At 34.9% G+C, this 26,316-nt stretch overlaps 1 long non-coding RNA gene across 2 annotated transcripts in view; it reads left to right on the top strand.

Moving 5' to 3' along the window:
* Positions 1 to 26,316, top strand: part of LOC130228786 (uncharacterized) — an 86,627-nt gene that overhangs the window by 9,536 nt on the left and 50,775 nt on the right. Inside the window, exons 1-2 of one of the 2 annotated variants that reach the window (XR_008837808.1) lie at positions 18,077 to 18,156; positions 22,850 to 22,956. This is a non-coding gene — a long non-coding RNA (uncharacterized LOC130228786). Of the gene's footprint in view, positions 1 to 18,076; positions 18,157 to 22,849; positions 22,957 to 26,316 lie in introns of those variants that run through there. The other variant, XR_008837809.1, reaches the window with a different exon arrangement.

Genomic DNA, 26,316 nt, shown 5'->3' with positions numbered 1-26,316 from the left:
AATGAACAGTTTCCGCATGTGTGTTTATTTGTAGTTGTGAATTGCATTATGGGATGTTGACCTCTGCTCTGTCCACTTTTGATGTTGAAAATTCAACTCTAAAGCTTAACTTATTTACAATTTTAGTAGTTTAAAATAAAAGTATCATGTATATGGAATAATATCTAGATAAATAAGTCTGTAAATCAACAGAAAATGTGCTGTCAGTTTATTACACTCTCAGAAATAAAGGTACATGAGCTGTCAGTGGGGTTGTACCTTTTCAAAAGCTGCACATTTGTACTTAAAGGGTCCATATTGGTATCTCAAATGTGTATATATTAGTACCTAAAAATTTTAAGAGGAGCACTTTTGTACTTTTTAAGTACTAATATGTACCAATACGGCCCTTTTTTGTACCCTTTGAAAAGGTACCACCCCTGTGACAGCTCGTGTACCTTTATTTCTGAGAGTGTGCAAGGTGTTTGTAGTGCAATATACAACACCACCCTAGAAAATATAGCACTGAAAACTATGAAAAATGTCCTTTTCAGTGTTAAAAGTTGTTTGAAGAAAGATCAAGCTTCTATAATGCAATTCAAAAGCATAAATAAACGAGGGAAAAATAAAATCATGAAGCACAGAATATGGAAAAACGCTAATTTCCATATATTTTTATAGTGTAATGGTTTATTAGATGACATGACAAGCTTGTTGATGTCTTATTTTGAGATTTAGGTGAAGCCCAGAGCAAATTTCTGGAGAAAATAGAAGTGAAAGTTTTATTTTTGGTAGCGAGAAGTGAAACTGATATGGCTAGCTGACGATTGATATTTGTGACTATATGTCATATTTAGATATGGTCATTGCTGTTTTATAGAGGTGCAAGCTGACATTATGAAGTATGTCAGTCAGAAAAAAAACAAATATGAAGGTCTGAAATTATTGACTGTGATGATGCAGTCAGAACAAGCTAATAATTCAAGTTATGAAAGCCAAAATTACCCCTCTGCTGGTTCGAGTCCCGACTGGGCCAGTTGGCGTTTCTGTGTGGAGTTTGCATGTTCTCCCTGTGTTGGCATGGGCAGTCCTAACACATGCGCTATAGGGGAATTGATTAACTAAATTGGCCGTAGTGTATGAGTGTGTGGGAGTTTTCCAGTACTGGATTGCAGCTGTATGCTGGATAAGTTGGCGGTTCATTCTGCTGTGGCAACCGCTGATAAATATGGGACTAAGCCGAAGGAAAATGATTGAAAATTATCCCTGTATAGTTGTATTTATAATACATATGACATCAGTAATATCCCACAAGCAGGAGTGCTGTCTTATTGAAAGTCATTATTACATGAGCTCCATTCCAAATGTGTGTTGATTTTATACAACAGTTCACCAGAAACAAGAAGTTCATGCTGACTGAGTTCTGTTTGCAGCAAGTTTAGTTTTATTTTCAGTTGCACCAATGAAAATAGTTGAGAACGTTTGTTTGTCTTGGAGTAACACTGGGTTGTTTTACTCCTGAATGAATCAATGATAGGGGTGGCTCAGTGGTTAGTACTGTGGCTTCACAGTAAGAAGGTCGCTGGTTCGAGTCCCGGCTGGGTCAGTTGGTGTTTCTGTATGGAGTTTGAATGTTCTCCCCGTGTTGGCGTGGGTTTCCCCCCACAAGTCCAAACACATTCGCTATAGGTGAATTGATGAGCTATATTGGCCGTAGTGTATGAGTGTGTGTGAATGTGAGACTGTATGGGTGTTTTCCAGTACTGGCTTGTGGATGGAAGGCTGTGTAGTTGGTGGTTCATTCCACTGTGGTGACCCCTGATAAATAAGGGACTAAGCCGAAGGAATTGAATGAATCCATCAATAATAGAAAACAATTTCAATTCATCAGTCTCTTTTTTTGAATGACTGATTCAGTGATGGTTTTTAGTGTTAAATCTGCACAAAAAATATTGTCTAATCATCATTTTATAAAAAAAAACACACAAAATATATGGAATTAAATGTTCTTGTCAACATTGCATACATTTAACCATGAAGTCAACACGCTCCTTGGAAATTACATCTCAATGGACCCTTTTCTTTCCTGGACCACCAACACCTCCAGTCTGGTCAAGAAGGCTCACCAGCGCCTATTCTTTTTGAGGCAACTTAAGAAGAACCAGCTTTCATCAGCCGTCTTGGTGAACTTCTACCGCTGCACAATAGAAAGCATCCTGACCAACTGCGTCACCGTCTGGTATGGAAGCTGCTCTGTTGCTGAGCGTAAGGCACTGCAGCGGGTGGTGAAAACTGCCCAACGCATCACAGGGACTACACTGCCAGCCATAGAGGACATCCAGAAGAAACACTGTCTGCGCCGAGCACGCAGTATTCTTAAGGACACCTCTCACCCTGCTCACAGACTGTTTTCTCTCCTGCCTTCCGGCAGGCGCTTCAGGCTCCCCCGGACAAAAACCAGCAGACTGAGGAACAGCTTTTTCCCCAGAGCTGTCTTCCTTTTGAACTCTGCCCCTCACTGACTCTTTTGCCCCCCCAATACACCCCCCACACTCCTCTAACTTATACTCCTCACAATCACTGCACTATTTAACATTTGCACATTTAATGTTTGCACATATTCATTGCACTGATTCACTTACTTGAACTGGACATACCCACAGCACATGGACATTTGTAATTATGTTTATCTATCTGCACACTTCTGATTATTAATAGCATCCTGTACATATATTCCTTTATTGTAAATCTGTTCATAGCTAATACAACCTGTATATAATGTTGATAGTACATCCATCTGTAAATATCACCATAGTTTTTCTATAACTGCACTTTATAACTTATACCTGTATCCTGCACTTGCTGCTATTGCACTGCTGGTTAGACCTAAACTGCATTTCGTTGCCTTGTACTTGTACATGTGTAATGACAATAAAGTTGAATCTAATCTAATCTAAAAAATACATTATTCAGAAATACTGTTTAATTATTTAATTAAGAACAATGCTCTAATATAAATTCAGTAATTCATTTTCTTTTTCGGTCTAGTCCTTTGATTTATCAGGGGTCGCCTCAGCGGAATGAACCACCAACTTATCCAGCATATGTTTTACGCAGCGCATGTCCTTCCAGCCACAATCCAACTCTGGGAAACATCCATACACACTTGCATTCACACACATACACCATGGACAATTTAGTTCATTTAATTCCCCTATAGCGCATGTGTTTGGACTGTGGGGGAAACCGGAGCACTCAGAGGAAACCCATGCCAACAGAGCGAGCACATGCAAACTCCACACAAAAACACCAACAGACCCAGCTGGGACTTGAACCAGCACAGGGGTAATTTTGGTAGTATTTTTGGTTAATAGTTAATTTTTTTTTTGGTCAATATTGCAGTTTTTTTTTTACCCACAAAACAGTTTTAGGATGGTTGTTATTACTGCCTTTATTTCTAAAAAAATAATCTCAACAGAGCTAAATCTGTAAAAACAATAGTATTTTTTGGTTGTGTTTTTATGTCAAGCCTTAGTTAAAGCAGCTGATTTTGGTAGTTTTTGATCTGGTTATAATGTATATATCTGTTAATTGTCTGAACTAATACATAATCTGCTCCTTCGAAGCGTTCGTGCTTTTCTAAAGTCAAAATGTGACTCTTTTTCACTTAATTTACCATCCATCAGGACAAAATCCAAAGTCCAGTTTCTCAGAGACGTGCATATTTGAGGAATCATGAATATCTGCAGCAAGACGATGTTAAAGCGATAGTTCACCCCAAAATGTAAATTGTCATTCACTCTTGTTCCAAACCTGTTTCTTTCTTCTGTTGAACACATGAAGAAATACTGAAGAATGCTGAAGAAAACAGCCGTTGACTTCTATAGGATTTTTGTTCCTGCTATAGAAGTCAATGTCTGCTTTTTTACAACATACTTCAAACTATCTTGTTTTGCATTCAACAGAACTGGAAATTCATAAAAGTTTTGAAACGCCTTGAGTAAGGAAATGTTCATTTTCGTGTGAACCATTCATTTTAATGTAAAAGTTTTTAATGTGTTTCTATTGGCCCTGCTGTGGATTTTAATTCTCTCTTATCAGCATTATAGCAGCTGATTTTGTTAGTTTTTGATCTGGTTATAATCTATATGTCTGTGAACTTAAGAACTAATATACAATGGGCTCCTTTGAAGCATTTATGACTTTCTCAAGTTAAAATCTAAAATTTTTTTCACTTCTTTTATCATCCACCAGGAGAAAATCCAAAGTCCAGTTTCTCAGAGAGGTGCACATCTAATTAAAGCGTAAGATTTGAGGAATCATGAAGATCTGCAGCAACATGATCTTAAAGGCATAGTTCACCCCAAAATGTAAATGGTCATCATTTACTCGTTACAAACCAGTTTCTTTCTTTTTTTAACACAAATGGAGAAATAAAAAACAGCCATCGACTTCGATAGTTTCTTTGTTCCTATATAGAAGTCAATGTCTGCTTTTTTTACAACATTCTTCAAAATATCTTGTTTTGCCATCAACAGAACTGGAAATTGAAAATGGTTTCGAACCACCTCAAGTGAAGAAATGTTCATTTTCATCTGAACTCTCCCTTTAATACTAGTTTATTGATCAAGAGTTTATGTATTTCTATTGGCCCTGCTGTGGTTTTTAACCCCTCTCACCAGCATTATAGCAGCTGATTTTGGTCGTTTTTATGATCTGGTTATAATGTATATGTCGGTTACCTTTCTGAACTAATATATAATGTGCTCTTTGAAGCGTTCGTGCTTTTCTTAAGTTAAAATCTTACATATTTTATCACATCAGGATAAAAATCCAAAGTTACAGAGAGGTGTACATCTAATTAAAATGTAAGATTTGGGGAATCCTGAATATCTGCAGGAAGAGGATTTTTTATATATATATATATATATATAATTATTTTTTCGGGGTTTTCATCTTTATTGGATAGGAAAGTAGAGAGAACTGACAGGAAAGCATGGGGAGCAGAGAGAGGGGAAGGATCGGCATAGAACCGCAAGGCGGAATCAAACTCGGGTCGCCGTGAGCACCGGAGTGCTTATGTCGATGCACTTACCACTACACCACTGGCGCCGACAGCAAGATGATCTTAAAGGGATAGTTCACCCCAATATGTAAATTTGAGTTTTTATTTTGGTGAACAAATAAAGAAATACTAAAGAATGCTGAAAAACAGCCATGGACTTCCATAGTATTTTTATTCCTGCTATAGAAATCAATGTCTGCTTTTTTAGGACATTAATATCTTGAGCAAATGATGACAATTTACATTTTGGGGTGAACCGTCTTGCTATTTTGCTGCAGATGATATATTACTACAGATCATGTTGCTGCAGATATTCATGATTCTTAAATCTTAATTAGATGTGCACCTCTCTGAGAAATTGGACTTTGGATTTCTCCTGGTGGATGATAAAATAAGTGAAAAAGAGTCACATTTTGAGCTTCAAAGAAAACATTATATATTAATTCAGAAAGTTAACCGGCATATCCACTATAACCTGATCAAAAAATACCCAAATCATCTGCTATAAAACTGGTGAGAGGGAAATAAAAACCACAGCAGGGCCAATAGAAACACAATAAAAATTATGATCAATAGCATTAAAGGGATGGTTCACTCTAAAATGAACATTTCTTCACTCACACTCAACTGTTTCAATACTATTATGAATCTCCACTTCTGTTGAATGCAAAACATGTTCCAAACCTGTTTCTTTCTTCTGTTGGACACTAAAAAAAAAGAAATAAAAACAGCCATTGACGACAACAGTGTTTTGTTCCCACTATAGAAGTCAGTGTCTGCTTTTTTACAACATTCTTCAAAATATCTTGTTTTGCATTCAACAGAACTGGAAATTGAAAATAGATTCAACAGAACTGGAAATTGCACATTAATTAAAAATAACTAATTAACTAATTAAAATGTAAGAATGATAAATATCTGCAGCAAGACGATGTTAAAGGGATAGTTCACCCAAAATGTAAATTGTCATTATTTCCTTTTTGTTTTTTGTTTTGTTTGTTTGTTTTTTTTATTGTTTTTTTTATTGCAATTTTACAACACAGAACTTGTATGAAGGGCAATAACCACATTATATTGACTTCCAAACAAATACAATATAAGAAAGGGCAATAACAAGATTATATTGACATCCAAACAAATACAATATCAGAAGGGCAATGACAACATTATATTGACATCCAAACAAATACAATATAAGAAGAAATTAAATAAATAGATACAATTATTTAAGAAACCAAATTTAAGGCTTTAAAATAAATAATTAACAGTTCTTTTTGCTTTGGCATTTTTTGTTTCTTTTATCGTGCATAGGTAATGACCTATTTCTATTTTAAAGTGAGTAAAATTAGTTTTTTTCACTGCCCATTTACATTTATGAAAAAAAAAGTTCCATATATAATGAGCAAATGAACAATATGCCAAAATTTGAAGTCGACTGTATTCTCATAAAAATAAAACCTCTTTTTCTTTCAATTCCAATGCAATATTCACACTCTGCTTAATAAAAAAGAAAAGATCACACCAAAACAATTGTGTATAAATACAATCATTAAATAAATGAACAATACTCTCTTCTTTATCATTACAGAAAGCGCATTTAAAATCAACATCTTTACAAAATTTAGCAATTACCTGTTTTACAGGATAAATTTGATGAACAATTTTGAATGATGCCTCTCTAATTTTCATTATTTACTTTTGTTCCTAACCTGTTTCCTCCTTCTGTTGAACACAAAGAAATAAAAAGCAGACATTGACTTCAACAGTACTTTTTGTTCCCACTATAGAAGTCAATGTCTGCTTTTTTTTACAACATTCTTCAAAATATCTTGTTTTGCATTCAACAGAACTGGAAATTCATAATAGTTTCCAAACGCCTTGAGGAAATGTTCATTTTCATGTGAACTATCCCTTTAATGCTAGATTATTGCGTAAGAATTTTTAATGTGTTTCTATTAGCCCTGCTGTGGTTTTTAATTCCCTCTCACCAGTTTCTTCTGCTCATCAGATCTGCAGTTTTCATCTGAAGCAAAGCATAAATTAGATCAGATTGTCATCTATGCTAAACACATGCTCGGCAAATCCAATTTTCCCAGACAGACGGTTTGAGTGTATTGAGTTTGCTGCGCTGATGACGGCAGTGTTCGTATCCGTGTTGTGAAGTGAGATTCTGCTTGATAAATCCCCAGACGTCACTGATGTTGTGGATGCGGTCAATCCGTCCTAAAATCCTGGAAAAACAGATTTTAGATTAATATCTACTGTTTTTCTTAAAGAACTCCTATTTTGGCTTTTTAATAAGATATAAAATAGGTCTTTTGTGCATCCATAATGTGAATTTCAGGTCAAAATACACATAAGATCATTTATTATACCCTGTTAATAATTTAGCTTTCTGGGTCAGAGGGAATCGTAGCCGTCTTTGCGCATGTGACTTTAAATGCAAATGAGCTAGTTCAGCCCCGCCCACAAAAAGTAGGTTCTCCCTGTGTCATTTTGGAAATAGTTAACCAGTCAAAATAAATACAGAATGAAATCAAACACGATGAAACGGAGACCCACAGTCACAAATACCACAGTAAGATGAATGTGCCACACACAAATACCATTACAACATTTACTGTGCATGCACGCGCACACACACATGTTTTTTTTGCTCCTCTACTTGCAGCAAATGCGACAGGATACCAACCAAACAGGTAAATTTGCTGCTGTATATCGGTTATAGCTAAGTTACTGTACAAAATAAACCTGATTTAATGTCTACAAGCAAGGAATCTTGTTGTATAATTTAAGCATCCTCGTTTATAGTTGTGTACACTGTGCTGATTCCAACAGTTATGAATTGCGTGGCTCAAGAAGTTTAGTTCAAAACACTATAAAAATACAAAGTGTAAAATACAATCTGCTTTCTGTAGTGCAGTTTGATCACAGAGAGTTGGAACAGATCTTTTAATCCCAGTTTCTTTGTTTATCCTGTCTTGTGGATGCATTTATATACATTACTATGGATATTGACCTCATTCTACAATTAGATTAGATTAGATTCAACTTTATTGTCATTACACATGTACAAGTACAAGGCAACGAAATGCAGTAATGCAATGCGGAGGTACCCTCGTTTTTGCGACTGATTTAGGACTTCCGATTCAGTTGCCTATGGGAGAAATGACTAGAAATAATAAACGGCAGAAAACGGTCACACTACTCGCTCTACAATCAAGTGTTTGCATGATTATACATAAAAAGTAGAATAATATAATAAGAAAAGATCAGTTTGCAGCATTACGAGCTGTTTTTAACCTCTAAAAACGAATGGACGTGAATGAGACCGGAAGTCTCGAGCCAAAAAGATTTGAATTCGCCTGCTCATACGCGGAGAAAAAGGTGAATATGGTAATATGAGCCTGTCAATCAATATCAGTGGGCGGGGAAAACCGCACTGCTACGTCACAGTGCACTCAGCCTCAAAATTAATAGGATTTAGACCCTATTATATCATCAGGAAATTAAAAAAAAGAGACTTTGTGTTTCTGTCCTTCCAGTATGACTGGAAACACTAAACCCACACACAGTTTTGTCCAAACAGCTTCCAAAAGTTAATTTTGCATGAGAGAAGCTCTTTAATACAAATGAAGCCGATGTAGGGTTTTGATGTCTGTTGTGTCATGTTTGGCTCGTGCACCGCGGTGTGCAAGTAGGTTGTCGTTTTCTCCATTTCGCAGGCCTGGCCGCTGGATAAACGCAACAGCAGGAATAAAACAGCTTTGTTTTGTTGCCAAATGTTCTCAGAGATCGAGCAAAAGCACAGGCTGTTCAGGCAGCGCCACGTTTCTTCAGCCCTTCTAGACTTTCTCCTGAACTCCACAGGCTGTTATACTTTCACATTAGTACAGTAGTTTACTAGTACAGTAGTTTACCGCATGTTTAACTTATTGATAAAGATTGTAATGATGAGGACACAATTGTACAACTATTTTTAACCCACAAATCACATTAGATCATATTTCAACTCATAATACATTTGATCGGAAATGCATACACATACATAATGATAATAACAAACAAACAAGGAAGTAAAACTTAACAAATCATTTAAGACTAATATTTTACATGTTATTTTACATTATTTTCAGGAGATGCAGCCATGTTTATAAGTTGCATTTTGGACCCTGGCATATATGGACCTTCATTCGTTCTCAATATCACGAGGTGTTTTTGTTCATGAAGTTTTATCAGAAGTAAAATTGTAATAATGAGAAGGCAAGTCTACCATGTGCTTAGTCATTTTGACAATGCTAAGTTGTCCACAGTTTTGTACTTTGACTCTTGAAAGTCTGAGAAATTTGAAAGCTGCTATAAAACTAGGGCTGCATGATATTGGAAAATCTGACATTGCCATGTTTTATTTTGATGCGATTTCTATTGCGATATGAATACAATTTCGGCAGATGACTTGAATAGCTCTATTTGGGATAAAATTATTACCTTTTGATTGGAATAATCTTGTAGAGGAGTGAATCAAAGACATTGCAAGAATAAATAAATAAGATATATCAAAGATAAAAGTGAAAGCAGTAGTCAGATATTCAGGTTCAGTAATACGATACGATATTATCATGATACTTTTCCCCTGATAATGATATATCACGATATCAGCGATTTATATCACATGAAAATCACAATATATGATGATATCTGTAAATGAAGAGGGAAACATGCATCAAAAGGTTATAAGAATATTTATTTTATTAACAGCACATACATTTCTTAGAACTGCAACATTGATATATGTTCAATCCGCCATTACGAGAAGCACCACCTCATGCATATCCCTATTTTGTCCTGCCCCTATTTCTGAATAATCAAATGTAAACACTGTACATTCTTCAGTGCTGATCAGCTGTAATCATCTCAGTTCCACATTGCAGATGCTGATGATGAAACCATATGTTAAACAATAAGCTTTGACATTATAATCTTATTGAACTGTTTTAATTGTTAATCATTTGACTTAAAGTTAACATTTATTTATGGCCTGGTAATAATTTGCCTTTGTCAAAAAAGTAGCTTCACTGTAGTAAGCTAGCAGAGATTGCAAAAGTATGCACACTATTTACTCTAGTACAAGTACAGATACTCATGATTAAATGAGTCTGGCAAAAGTTCTGACTACAATTATGTACTCAAGTAAAAGTAAAGACATAATGCCTCAAATAGATTTTTTCTTTATAATTGGGTGGCATGGTGGCTCAGTGGTTAGCACTGTCACCTCACAGCCAGATGGTCGCTGGTTCGAGTCCTGGCTAGGCCAGTTGGCATTTCTGTATGGAGTTTGCATGTTCTCCCCGTGTTGGCGTGGGTTTCCTCAGGGTGCTCCGGTTTCCCCCACAGTCCAAACACATGCGCTATAGAGGAATTGATTAACTAAATTGGCCGTAGTGTATGAGTGTGTGTGTGTGAACAAGGTGTATGGGTGTTTCCCAGTACTGGGTTGCAGCTGGAAGGGTATCCGCTGTGTAAAAACGAATTCTGGAATGGTTGGTGGTTCATTCCGCTTTTTAAATATTTTGTCCACATTTTTCGAGTGCCCTGGACTGAGTTTTGCTGTTTATTCTGATGAATCCCTTAGCCAAAGAGCACTGACACATTATTTAAGCTACCCTTGAGCAGCTTTTCTTTGATTTTTGGACTAGAAGAGTTCATTTAATTCAACAAAAAAATGTAGGCAGCAATATTTTTTACAGTGTAGTTGAAATCTGAAGTATAATAATAATAATAATAATGATGATGATGATGATGATGATGAATGAATTATAGGGGTTGAAATATGAAGCATTTGCTTGTAAGTTTCCTAAAGTCGCATTTTATGTGTAGTTTGACAGTAGCTTGTCTGTTTTTCCTGATTTGTAGCTTGTAGTTATCAAGCTACAGACACGAAGTAGCTTCCCAACACTGCAGTTTGTACAGTATAATAAATATGCCTTTGGAATGTCCCCATAATTCACCTAAATAAACCTGTGTGTGTGTGTGTGTGCGGTCAGATAAGGACTGGCGTGTGCGGACCTGTGTGGATTCTCAGTGGGTGCGGCTGTGCTTTTCTAGAAGTGTGCTGAAACTCCTCCGCTTCACATGTTTCTGATGGCAGAGTAAAGGGATGGTTCACCCAAAAATTAACATGTCCTCACTATTTGCTCACCCTTTACTTGTTCCAAAAGTTTCTTTCTCCTGTTGAACTCTAAAGAAGATATTTTAAAGAATGCTGAAAGCCTGTAACTGTTAACTTCCATTTGTTTTTCCTATTCTTTGGAAGTCAATGGTTGCAGGTTTTAAGCATGTTTGAAACAAGTATGAGTAGATGATGATAGAATTTTGTGAACTGTCCCTTTAATTGCTTGAATTAACACACACACACACACACACATTGTCCTTTGTGCTAGTGGGAGTTGTGGCCTTGTGAAATATTGCCAACAGAATAATATTTTCCGAGCACGTCAGAAAGCTGTCGCCTCACAGACACAAACATAGAAAATGGAAATGTGTGAAGGCTAAGGCACTGTAAATGTCAAACTCTCACTTCCTCACATTGCACAGGTGAGCCACCGTATGAAGGAGTGACGGGAGTGTGTGTTACTTCCATAAAAGGCGTTTGTTTCTTGTATAGGGGAGGTGTGTCGGAGACTCGTGAGGTATGGGGAAGTTTGTGTGTAACATGGATAGATTACAAGTGCAATAAACGCTGATATGCACCATTTATATTCATATAATGAGCTATTCATAAATATGAGTGAAGTTTTGGAGGCGTGAGGTTCTTTGGATTCTGTTTAGTCTGTCATGTGTAAAATGTACAACTGTAATGAAGCAGAAACTAGGATATATCAGAGATTTGAACAATGTTGTTTATTAGCAATGTCAAAATTGCATATCATAAAATTTAATTGAGAGTAATAAATCAGTGCAAGTTAAAAAGGATTGTTGGGTTAAAGTCATTTGAGTCCATTTCAGGATCACACCCCACTGGGTTTTCTCATTTGTCTGTAAGATGAGTTCTATATTTTCATATTGAATCAAATATATTTATTGTATTGTGTAATAAGTCCTGGCCATAATAAGGGTCTTGTTTTATTTCTGTATAAATATTTATTTAACACCGAACAAATCTTTTATTTCCACCATATTTTGACGTTTTATTTTTATTTATTTTTGACATTTTATCTACAATAACCCAGCATTTCTTAGAGTGTAGTATAGTAATGATGATGATGATGATGATGATGATAATATTAATAATATTGATGATGATGATGATGATGATGATGATGATGATGATAATATTATTAATAATAATTATATTGATGATGATGATGATGATAATAATAGTAATGATGATGATGATGATAATAATAATGATGATGATGATGATGATAATAATATTAATAATAATAATATTGATGATAATAATAATAATAATATTGATAATAATAATAATAATAATAATAATAATAATAGGATAAGATATAGATTTTTTTGATTGAATAAAATTTTGTTATTTAATAAATTATTTAATATGAAAAAAAATTAACCCAATATTAGGTTTGTCTATATTTGACTCAACATTTAAAGCCATTTAGAAATGATTATGGTTATTCATTCATTTTCTTTTCGGCTTAGTGCCTTTTATTAATCTGGGGTCGCCGCAGCGGAATGAACCGCCAACTTATCCAGGATATGTTTTACAGAGCGGATGCCCTCCCAGCTGCAACCCATCACTGGGGAATATCCATACACACTCATTCACACACATACCCTATGGACAATTTAGCTCACCCAATTCTCCTATATCACATGTGTTTGGACTTGTGGGGGGAAACTGGAGCATCCGAAGGAAACCCAGGCGAACACTGGGAGAACATGCAAACTCCACACAGAAACCCTAACTGACCCAGCCAAGACTCGAACCAACTACCTTCTTACTGTGATGATTATATTTATTTAGTTAATTATTAATGAATTAATTATTTAAATTATTGCCTGTCTGAAAAATATTGAACCTTGCCACTAATAATAATGCATAAACGCTTAATTTCTTGGGTCTAAACAGTGATTATGGCTCACCACATCAGTTGCGCAGAGCAGACTTCCTTAAGTTTGGCTGGCTCTGCTTTAGTTTCAAACTAAACTTAAACCCTGGGTGTGGTATTTGATGCCAACCTTACTTGAACCGCATCTGCAGAACACACTTAGGACATAATTTTTTCATCTGCGAAACATTGCCAAACTTCGTCCCATGCTGCCTTTTTCTGTTGCTGAAAAATTAATAACACCTTTGTTTTGACTATTGTAATGCTTTGCTGAGTTCCCTAAACAAGTTAGAATTAGTACAAAATTCAGCAGCTAGAATTCTGAGTAGGACCAGTGCAAGAGAGCACATAACCCCTATTTTGAAGAATCTGCACTGGCTTCCTGTCAGTTTTTGAATTGATTTTAAAATCCTCATGCTTGTGCACAAGGCCTTGAATGGTCTAGCAGCACAATATTTACCTGAGCTTTTAATCCCATACACTCCTAGACACGCTTTACGCTCATCTGATGCTGGTCTTTTTAACTGCTCTGTCAACGCGGCTAAAATCTATAGAAGGCCGGGCATTCTCTTCATTGCCATTTAAATTGTGGAACTCAATACCCTCTGATATTCGCAATGCAGAATCCCTGAGTTACTTTTAAAACATCTCTTACAACTTACTTTTTTAGGGGATGCTTTTGTTTGATTTTATTTACCTTTATATAATTTTTAGATCTTATTATTATTATTATTATTATTATTATTATTATTATTATTATTATGTTTTTAATTGTTTTTTTTACATTCATTCTTGAATCTTTTACTGCTGCACATTTTATTTCTGTTAAGTGCCTTAAGATGCTATTTTTAAAGGCGCTATATAAAAATATAGTTTATAATAATAATAATAATAATAATAATAATAATAATAATAATAAACTATATTTTTATATAGCGCCTTTAAAAATAGCATCTTAAGGCACTTAACAGACAAAATATGCAGCAGTAAAAGATTCAAGGATGAATGCATAAAAATAAATGGCTAAAAACAATTAAAAACGTATAATAATAATAATAATAATAATGATAATAATAATGTTTTTAATTATTTATTTTTCTGCGTTCATCCTTGAGTCTTTTACTGCTGCACATTTTATGTCTGTTAAGTACCTTAAGATGCTATTTTTAAAGGCGCTATATAAAAATATAGTTTATTATTATTATTATTATTATTATTATTATTATTATTATATGCCTTCCTTAAACATATGCATTTTAATGTGTCATCCAGGGATGGGCAAAAAGTACATTGAAATGTATTTTAAAATAAAATACCTAAATTTTGCATGTATCAAAATAAACTACAAATACAGCAGACACAAATGTATCAAAATAAAATACAGCATTTTGGAAATACTAAAAAATACTTTTACATGGGTGTATGACATTTCTCCGTAAACCTTCTATCTAATCTAATGGGCCTATTCGATCAATCCCTTCACCATTAAACTGACTTAGTGAAGTAAACTGTTTGACAGCAACAGCATTTCTCTGAGCAAGTTTAAGTCAGCTTCTCTGCCAACCCATTCACCTCTATTTCTGTACATGGAGGAGGTATTCATAAACCTTTGTTTAATTTTATTATGAATATTTTACAATTTTTATTTATAAAGAAAGTTCTATCTTAAAGATGACCTCTTTAATTACTGTAAAACCCATCGAATGCAGATAATGAGTTGGAATATAGAACTACATCTGTTGATCATAAACTGCCACCATCTCTTTACAGTCTTGTATTTTAAAAGGATGGTATATATAAAGAGGTTATTTATATTTTTGGTTCACATAATTTTTGATAAATCTATATTTTTTGCAATATTCAATACTTAATGTGAAAAGATGATTTATGAAAAATGCTAAAATATTTTAGTCATTTCCATGAATCATGTTTTTTGCAATTGTACTCCCTTAATGCACAACATAAAACACAATATCTGTTTTTCCATATATATCCTGCTGCTGCCGTATAACAGGAGGAGTCTGGAGTTTTTGACCAGTCAGTATTGACTGAAGCAGGGGCGTAGCAACCGGGGCGAACGGGGGGGGGATACGTCCCCCTCACTTTTAGAGACTGACCATTTAGAAACAGGTGGTTAATAATTATATGATTGTATGATCTCATACAGCCGTCCCCCCACTTTTAAAATGTCTGCTACGCCCCTGGACTGGAATATTATTAAATATTTCTGTCTCATATACTGTATTGTGCCACTTTGACATCTTTAGTCAGACAACCTTCCTCTTCATTAACTATACAGTGCATCTGCAGATCAGCTGCTGGCATTTAAAACCGACTATGAAGTATTCAGTTGTGGAAAGAGTACTGAAAAATCATACTTCAGTAAAAGTACCATTACTTGCCTAAAAATGTAGTGCAAGTAGAGTAAAAGTATCTGCTGTAAATATTACTCAAAGTATGAGTAAAAAGTAGAGCTTTCAGGAGTACTCAAGAGTAGTGGGTATTACGCTGTTAAAAACTGATGCGTTTACATGTAATTTGTGGATGTGTGTAAACGTAACATTCTTTAGTGCATCTAGTTTTTGCCCAGCAGGCACACAACGTCATAAGATGTTAATATTGGGTTAGATTTCGGTTGTGATTTCAGGTTACCAAAATTCAATGTGTAGCCAGCGTCTAATGACAACGTTATTTTGATGTCCAATAATGACGTCAAATGACGTTGATATTTATTTTAGGTTGTTAGAAAGTAACCCAAATCCAACGTCGAGCCAACATCTTAAGTCAACATCGTATTGACGTCAAATACTGACATTTATTCATCAGGTATGGCAACTAAAATCCAACATCTGATAGACGTCGAAGTGGTAACGTCCACACAACGTCTAGCTGTAACATCATTAGACGTTGATATTTAGTTGATTTTAGGTTGGACGTTGGCCTGATGTTGAGTTCTGACGTCAACTCGATTTTCATTTCCAAACAAAATACGACATCCCCATGACGTTGGGATACAACGTCAATCTGACGTCATAGTGACATCTTGTGCCTGCTGGGTGTTTAATGTCATTTTGGTGATCATACAGTAAACATCCGTCGTCTTGTCATCAGTGACAAGCATCTAAACAGTCTCTGGGTCAATGCATGTAAAGATTTTGGACATCTTCTTGGACCCTTTTAATGCTTCCAAACAGTTTGCTGCATTTATAAACCACCCATGTGTTGAGGGAGTTCAGTATGATGTGATTTACCTTCTGTGTGTGATTTGCTTGGACTCATAGGACTGATTTTTCTAATCCCGATAGACAAGAAAAAAAGTAGTGACTGCAGGTTGAAGGAAAGTAGTGGAGTAAAAGTACAGATACAGCACTAAATATGTACTCAAGGGAAAGTAAAAGCACACATTTATAAAACTACTTAGTAAATGACAATTCCTGAGAAAAACTACCCGATTACAGTAATTTGAGTATTTGTAATTAGTTACTTTACACCAATGGAAGTATTGTAGGAATCGCCACTGTAAGACTTCTTTTAATGTTGTTTGTCTTATTTTCTTGGCATCTACATCAGCAATTCATCCAAAACTACTATTGTATGTGCAGTGTACTTATTCTCCCAAAAGTTTTTCAGTTCTTCTTTAACTGGAAGTGTCACAGTTTACCCCCTAGTGCGCATCAGTACAGCATCTTTCGGTGTTTTCTTTATCTAAAGTGCGTCTCAATTTCCTGAATAACAAACCAGAATAAAATACAGATCACAAAATACTGATTTGTATTTAAAATGTGTATTTGAAATGCGTTTATCATAAATACTGCCCATCCCTGGTGTCATCACAGCATATTAAACTGGTTACTTGAATGCAAATATAACTGGTAGATTTTTATTGACAGCTTCTATATTTAATAATACACATTAATAAAAACAGTGTATTCTTAAATGCTTCGGTTTCAAAATGAGTGGCTGAATTAGCACCATGTGATGATCTGCTGGACTGTCGCCAAACAGAATCACTAAATCCATTAAACTGAGCTTAACTAAGAAACTAAATGACTTCCTCTTCCAGTTTTAGCCGGTGGACTTCAGTAAACACCCGGACAGCAGGGCTCCGGGACTCTATTGTGATCCTGAATTTATTGAAGGGGGGCGTTACATGCAAACAAAACACAGTAGTGTGCCTTTATGGGTGTGTGATCGAGTGTGTGTGCTGGTTTAGGGGCTCAACTGTCCTCACTTACAGTTGAAGACAGAACTGTTAGACCTCTTGAGAAATATTTGAATAGGAATAAATATTTCACAAGTAATATTTAATGGAGCAAAGAAATTTTAACAGTGTTTCTGATTATATTTTTTCTTATATATAGCAATTCTTAATTTTTAAAACCATTTTAGGGTCAAAATTATCAGCCCCTTTAAGCATATATATATATATATATATATATATATATATATATATATATATATATATATATATATATATATATATATATATATATATATATATATATATATATATATATATATATATATAGTATTATTATTATTATTTTATTATTTATTTTTTTGATTGTCTACAAAATAAGCACTGTTTAATGTTGTTTTGAAATCATACTTGCATATGATTTCTGATTTAATATTTGAAGTAGTGCGGTAAACGATACATATGTGCGAATAAAAACCGACTTTACCTGATATAAAAACAATGGAAGTCTGTGTAATGTCCTCCGTAACATAATAAAACAAACCTCTCTCTGTGTGTATGTGTGTGTGTTTTCTTTGCTGCCAGCTGATGTATATGCGCGTTCAGCAGGACACGTTGCTATGAGTACGAGCATGCTTTTAAACTTTGTTTAGAAACTATGTGAACGCTCGTGCTCTGCCGAGACGCTCACTGTCAGCGCTGGCACGTACTACACGCTGAGACCCCGCCCACTCCGCGCGCTTTCTGCGAGTGTGTGTCCATGCGTAGAGAGGCGTGAGTGTGGCATAATGAAAGCTTGTGGAGTTTGTGTTCAGCCACACAGACGCGCTCAGGTAAGAGCTCAGCTTGTTTTCTGGTCGCTTTCATTCGCTGACCGGAAGGAATGTCGCATTTGTTACATTGTAGCACCTTCGGAAGTTTCGAACGTTCGAAACTGTTACAATGTTTCACTTTGGAATGTTGCATTGTTGCTTCGAACGTGACGTAAGCGGGTTATCTGCTCTTTAAAGCGCGACGAGATTAAAGGAATGTGAGGAATAACTGAAGTTTGCTCTGAGTTTGTGAGTGGGTGTGTGTGTGTGTGTTTGCTGGAGTGGATCAGAATCAGTGGGTGTGTGTGTGTGTGTTTGTAATGTATCTCCGCTGCAGTCTTGCATTGTGGGTAAAGGCTGCCCTCTGGCATTCAAGAAAGCCTGTCATGTTTGAAACTAGAAGAAAAATGGCTGTTTAGTCAGTTAATTAATCACAGATCCAGAATAAAAACAATAAGCAGGTTTTTACTTTTTTTAGTATGTCAAGTATTTCTTTTAGTCAGCCAACACTGACACATTTATATCTTTGCTATAGCATATTAACATATATATTTTTGTAAAAACTTGTTTCATATATGTATGTGTGTGTGTGTGTGTGTATATATATATATATATACACACACACACACACACACATATACACATACACAAAGGCATGCATATATTTGAGAAAATGTTTATTTATATTTATAAATAAAATGTATATGTGCATGATAAAAATTGTACATATATTGGAAAAAATCTAACATTGCAATATTTTGTTTTTGCTGCGATCTATATTGCGATTATTATTATTATTATAATTTCAGCAGATGATTTGAATAGCTCTATTTGGAAATATTTTAATAATTTAATAATTAAATTTTTATAAAATATAATACATTACAATCATATAAAAATACAACACAGCACAGATGAAAGTGAAATATACAGTGCTTAATGGTTTTCAGTGGAGTTCAACAGTATTCAAATACAAAAATTAAACAATCAAATAAAATAACATACTCATCATCATGTACAAATAACTGTATACAATAATATAAATATAATATTTTCATATTTTAATATTTAATCAATCTAATCCTGTGATGTATTGCGGATAGACATTGCGATATATATATATATATATATATATATATATATATATATATATATATATATATATATATATATATATATATATATATACACACATAAATTGTCAAAGTTAACTTTTGTTTTGGATGCGATCAATCTTTGCCCGACACATAATATTAAATAAATTATTTTTATTTTATTTTCAATTGTTCAATACTCAACACAAGTAATTTCCCTTTTTTGCAACTGTACTCCAATGCACAACATAACATGATACCTGAAAATCTCTTCATATTTAGCTTTATTTCATAAATAAATAATATAGCAACAACGTTTACGGCAAAGTTTGCTTTCAGCCATGATTAACTTGGCAGACCTTTTATTTTATTTTGGGGTCTCAGTAAACACTGTCAGCATGTATGCATCACCTGTGTTTCCCCTGAGCTCAGGCGGCCTGTGGAGTTTTTACTTTCCTTTTCCTGTAAATCAAAGCTCATCCTATTAGTCAGCTTGTAGCAGGAGATCAAGGTCATCTCAGCACAGCGAGGAGCTCTGCACAGCGTGTGTTTTCATGGGTGTGTTCATGAAGACACACACAGTGGGAACCGCTGCTTTGCACTATTGAATGTCTCTCTGCTCATACAGGTGTGTGTGTGTGTGAAGCAACTGACAGTGACAGACTGTGCTGATAACCTATGAATGTGTTTTTGTTTTCCTGCTTGTTCATGTTCAGGCCTGTTTGCTCAAATCTCAGGCTCAACATTTTTCTATAATTTTGCAAGCGTTTTTGGACTCTGAGCAGGAAAAATGACGAATGCTGCACATTCCTGAGAAAGACTTTTGATCTGAGCAGAAATAAACACTGAAGTCGATTATTTATCAATGCTGATTTGTGCCTTTTTAAGTAAAAACAAAGAAACAAGAAGTTCAACTTAGACTGACTTTAAGGAAGTCTGTTGTATTTTGACCTGTGACATGACATTTGACAACATCCCTTGTTGACATTTTTCCTCTTTGACCTCTTCTAATCTGGTTTGTGTGATCTCAATAACATTCACACATAAGGCAGCCAAAATAAAACCAAAAAGCTAACAGTTAAAGACCAAATTATTATCACTTCTGTGAAATACTATTTCTTTTTCAAATATCCCTAAACAATCCTTTAACAGAGCTGCATTAAAAGTGTTACTTAAATCTGATTAACTTAAGTTAAAAATAAGTTAAAGCTAGATGTTTACAAATTATGTAAAGTTTAACTTAATATTTTTGTCAGTTTGATAGATTGAGATGGCTTGATGAAGGTGAGATGACTTGAAAAGTTCATTTCATTAAACTAATAAAGGCAGCAATAATTTATTATTATTTTTTAATATATTTAAATTATGTTTTAGGGGTTTTCACCATTATTGGGATAGGAGAGTGGAGATTATACAGACAGGAAAGTGTGGGGGCAGAGATAGGGGAAGGATCGGCAAAGGACCTCGAACTGGGAATCAAACTCAGGTCACCACGAGCACCTTGACAGGCAGCAATAATTTTTTAATACAGTATTTTGTATTAAATATTCACTATGGATAAAGTCGGAAAATGGAAGTGGAATAAAAAAAAATGAAACTGCGGAGGTCAATATTATTAGCCCTTAAGAATTTCTTTGTTCCAGAATGGCTACAGAACAAATATAAAATATCATATACTGTCATCATGGCAAAGACAAATGAAAATTAAAAATACATTATTTAAACTATTATGTTTAATATCAAGTTTAAAAATAACTGAATTCACACTGAAAGCGGCGAGAGTGTCAAAGTAGCCGGAATTCATTAATTTTCAATGGGAGTCTGCAGTAATAAGTGGCGTGGCATGTCTTCGCTTGTGTTGGCATCAAGGAGAGTTGAAATCAAGTCAACTTTATGGTAATGAGCTATGATGCCGTTCGGGAGCAAGCAATCGGAATGTAGAAGTCCACCGCTTTAGAGGGTTCCAGAGAACACAGTCCTGTCAACTTTGGCTCCAGCCACAGTTGTTCCCAAGGGTTTGATTCTTGCGGTTGCCAGATTTCCAATTATTTACCATGTTTTCTTATAGACCCATACATTAAAAAAAGTTACTGGTGAGTTTCTAATGTGCTTTGATGTTATACATACAGTTGAAGTCAGAATTATTAGCCCCCACTTTGATGATTTTTTTTTTTTCTTTTTTCAATATTTCCCAAATTATGCTTAACAGAGCAAGGAAATAATATTTTTTTCTTCTGGAGAGTCTTATTTGTTTTATTTTGGCTAGAATAAAAGCGTTTTTTAATTTTTTAAACACCATTTTAAGGTCAATATTATTAGCCCCTTTAAGCTGTATATTTATTCGATAGTCTCCAGAACAAACCATCATTATTCAATAACTTGCCTAATTAACCTAGTTAAGCCTTTAAATGTCACTTTAAGCTGTATAGAAGTGTCTTGAAGAATATCTAGTCAAATATTATTTACTGTCATCATGACAAAGATAAAATAAATCAGTTATTAGAAATGAGTTATTAAAACTATTATGATTAGAAATATGTTAACTATTAGTTGTTAGAAATGTGTGGAAATCTTCTCTACTAATAATTCAGAGAGGCTAATAATTTTGACGTTAACTGTGTATTTAGATGTGTATAATATATATATATGTGTATAATATAAATAAATAAATAAATAAAAGCGGGAATCTCATGCTAAGTATAATGACTTCAGAATATTTCAGACTTATGGACACACATAGGATAAGTGGAGCAAAGCCACAACACGTGCAACAACTTGATCTTCCAATGTTAAATGAATTTAATAAAAAGCATGCAAAATTTTCGCACTAGAAAGCAATTTTTATGCAGGAATGTAAGTGATTTGCTGATATGCTGCAATGGAGGCTTTAAATGTGAGATCAATGTAGTACATTTTGACTCTCTCGCCAGCAGAGCAGTAAAGGCAGACAGCGGTGTTGTCAGGGTGGCCAGAGTGAACTTTGACGCTCTCGCCGCCTTCGGTGTGAACGCACAGTAACTCTCTATATTAAACATCACATTGGAAATGCATATTTAAAGATGTACAAAAATGTCACAGGAAGGCGAATCATTTTATCGTTAAATGTATAAAAACAAACGTAAAGGATCACATGAAAAATCTGACATTATAATTTTCCTTATATAAAGATATTACATTTTTATACGCAGATTTTTATCCAGATAAACAAATACAGTGGTCAACATTTAAAGTGGATCATCATCTTTCAGTAAAGTTGTTCTGAAGCTATTGAACAACCGTTCTTGTCCTAGATTTTTTGATTCACTTATTGACTACTATACAATATCTGCATATAAATATTTATAATTACTATAATATATGCGAATAATATCTCCATATAAAATGTATTTAAGTTTTAAAGCTAGTTTACTCTGTTTTGTTTTGTTTTTTGTCAAGTGAATACATCCATGGTAGGCAGAAGAGATCAAAATCCATTCCTGTATAATGTCATAATCCAGCTGACCTCACATGACCCCATCTGACCTCCTTTGTTGCTCTGGTGTTGACTGGTTCAGGTTTTGTTTCGTGCCCCTGAGTGTCAGTGACAGATCTCTGATGTTTTTTTTTTTTTTTTTTATCAGATCGTGTGTCTCGTGAGCAGTCGCTGAGGTGTGAGACCATCCTGGAGAGAGGAGAGCTGGCGGATCCGTAGCCGAGAGTAAATAAAAGCACATCTGCTGAGAAAATGGTGAGTGATCTGGGTTCATCATAAAGCCTGCGGGATGCTAATATCACACTTTAAAAGGACCATTCAATGATAAACGAAATTAAAATGTCCATATTTATTCTAAATCTTTGTCTTTTTTCTGCTGAACTTATTAGAAGAGATTTTAAAGAAAATTAGAAATGGGTAACCATTGAGTTCCATAGTAGGGCTAAAACTGACAGTGCAATATTTTTTTTTGCTGCGATATTTATTAAGGAGAGAGTAAATAATGGCAGAATTTTCAGCTTTTTGGAGAACTGTCCCTTTAAGACTCTATTCAGATTCATATCGTAGCTTTTTTTATTTTAATTTCGTCGTCTTTAAGGTGAGCTGAGGATAAACCTACAGTTTGTTTGGTTGGATGATGCATTTTGTGTGCTTTAAATCCAATAATCCATCCCGAGTGTAGTGCAGATGGTAACGTGCTCTTTGGCTCAAGACGTGCTGAAAAAATGCCCTCCAGCTGTAAGTTCAGGCCAAATCGTGTTTCATCACCTTCAGGAAAAAAAAATCCTGTTCTTTATTATCCGAATGATGGGGAATAGTTCACTCAGAAATAAAGATTCTGTCATTATTTACTCCTTTCTTCTGTTGCACACACAGAAGATCCTTTGTCAAACGTTGGATCTGTTTTTCCGAATGCAGTAGTCAGTTTTTAACATTCTTCAAAGTATCTTCTTTTGCGTTCAACAGAAAAAGAAACTCTGGTTTAGAACCACTCGAGGTTGAGTAAATAATGAGAACTGTGGGTGAACAAGCCTTTTAAGACTGATAGATGGCTGTTTAGTGTGATTGTATGATATTGGAATAACTGGCTGTTACACCTGGCTCAGGGATGTAACATAGTAAGGGGGACGACACGGAGAAATCTAATCAAAAAGAATATTTAATTTAACACAATTAAAAAAATAATATCATCAAAACATCAGTATGTTCAATCCGTGTGAAAAGCAAGTGCATGGATGCGGTAAGTGTTGTCAGTGATAGTGTATGGATGCAAAACATAATGCCCAATTTGGAACGCAACTCTGGCCAACTGCCAAGTGAATGAACAACGGTCCGACCAACCCTCTGATGGGGTTTAAATAAGGGCGCTGACCAGCATCAGGTGTGCTGAAGGCTTGCCCACAACCTAGAACAAATCAAACACACAAAACAAGCAGTCCTAAATATAATATATATATATATATATATATATATATATATATATATATATATATATATATATATATAATTTGAGTGACTGTTGCCTTTTTATTAGCTGGAACCAGTCTGGCCATTCTCCGCTGACCTCTGGCATCAACAAGGCATTTGCGCCCACAGAATGCCACTCACTAGATATTTCCTCCTGTTCAGACCATTCTCTGTAAACCCTAGAGATAGTTGTGCGTGAAAATCCCAGTAGATCAGCAGTTTCTGAAATACTCAGAGCAGCCCGTCTGGCACCAACATCCATGCCACGTTCAACGTCACTTAAATCCCCTTTCTTCCTCATTCTGATGCTCGCTTTGAACTGCAGCAAATTGCTTGACCATGTCTACGTGCCTAAAGGCATTGAGTTGCTGCCATGTGATTGGCTGAAATTTGTGCTAACGAGCAGGTGTACCTAATAAAGTGGCCGGTGAGTGTATGTGTTTTGTTTTTCTTTTTAAAAGGGTTGTGTGATTTCACATATCTAATTGAGATTTTCCTCACTGATATTGTGATTTTTATTTGCAATTTAATTTTGTGAAGTCAAGCTTCAGCTTTATTCTCAATAGTCTGCATCACACTTTAAATGTTCATTAACATAAAGTTTATTAAATGAAAGGAATACAGCATACTTTAACTCTATGTATAAATATTTATTTTTTTACAACATTTTTACATTTGCATTGCAGCATTTCACAATTATTTAATTGCAATGTTACAGGATTTACTGTGAGGTTTCAAAATCGCAATAATCAGTCACAGTTGTACTGGCAATAAAACTTGAAATGGTAATACTGACCCATCAAAACATTCACAGTGGGTTTAACTTGAAATTGGTAAACAAGACTGCACAATATATTGAAAGTTTATAATACTGTATGTAATATCCCTATGACAGAAAAGTGCAATAAGTTAAAGTTATATCAAGTTTTAAGTGCCAAGCATTTGTGTGCTGCATGCATGTGTTGTTTATCCAAATCTGACCAATCAGATTTACTATCTTTAGCCCCGCCTCTCCAGTAGCTGACCCCAAAGCAGAAACTAACACTAATGCTGGGAAACCAGAGAGGAACACCACATCAGACAATAACAATCAGAATTTACACCAAGGTTTTCAGTAATTCATAGCGTTTTAAAGTCTAAATGTTTGCACCTTGACATCATTTTAAAAAGATTTAATTAGCTCATAATAAACATCTGTTACCTGTTTATTTTAGTATGATCATTGGATAAATAAATGATTTTTTAGATTTGGATGACACTCACAGTATTTCCCAGTGTCGTTCAGCTCCAGTGACAACATTATTCATGAACCCGGTGTTCTGTATCAGTCATGATGTTCATGTTCCCTTCCTGTTTTTCACTTTCTGCTCCTCCAGATTGGGTTTTCCTCATAAAACTACTGTGCAGGAGTGAACAGATGTTAGGATCTTTGATGTCTGTGTCTGAAGGAAAGATTCCTCAGCACATGCCAACTCTTAAATGTCTTCTAGCTTATTTGCCGTTTTAATGGACGTCCTTTCCCTGCAAGATTTGCATGAGGATTGAGGTTAATAGTTTGACCTCACACTCTTAAAAATAAAAGTTCAAAAGGAGTTTTTGACAGCAGCATATTTCAATCAAGGCAACATTTGAACTGTAAACAAGTTTCATGCAATAGAAATGTTCATGTTAAAGGGATAGTTCACCAAAAATTAATATTTACTCCCATTTAACAGCGATTCCAGACCTAAATGAGTTTGTTTTCTGTTGAACAAATGAAAGATGCTTGTATTTGGTAGTCATTGACTTTCATGGTAGGGAAAATAAATATTATGGAAAGCAATGGCTTCCAACATTCTTCAAAATATCTTCTTTTTTTGTGTCCAACAGAAGTCAATCTAATGCATGTTTAGAACAATTGGAGATTGAGTAAATTAATTTTGATCATTTCTCCACTTTCTGATTGGTGGAAATTTTCTCTAATGCCTTATGGGTAGTTGAGTTTTTACCGGCTATTCAACACAATTAATAAATTTAAAATAATGCAGGGTGGCTCAGTGCTAAGCATTTACAGCAAGAAGGTCGCTGGTTCGATTCCTTGCTGGGTCAGTTGGCATTTCTTTGTGGAGTTTGCATGTTCTCCCCGCGTTGGCGTGGGTTTCCTCCAGG

The sequence above is a fragment of the Danio aesculapii genome, chromosome 5 (assembly GCF_903798145.1).
Source record: "Danio aesculapii chromosome 5, fDanAes4.1, whole genome shotgun sequence".
Taxonomy (NCBI): Eukaryota; Metazoa; Chordata; class Actinopteri; order Cypriniformes; family Danionidae; genus Danio; species Danio aesculapii.
Note: the sequence above shows the minus strand (reverse complement) of the source record. Positions and strands in the feature narration are given on the sequence as shown.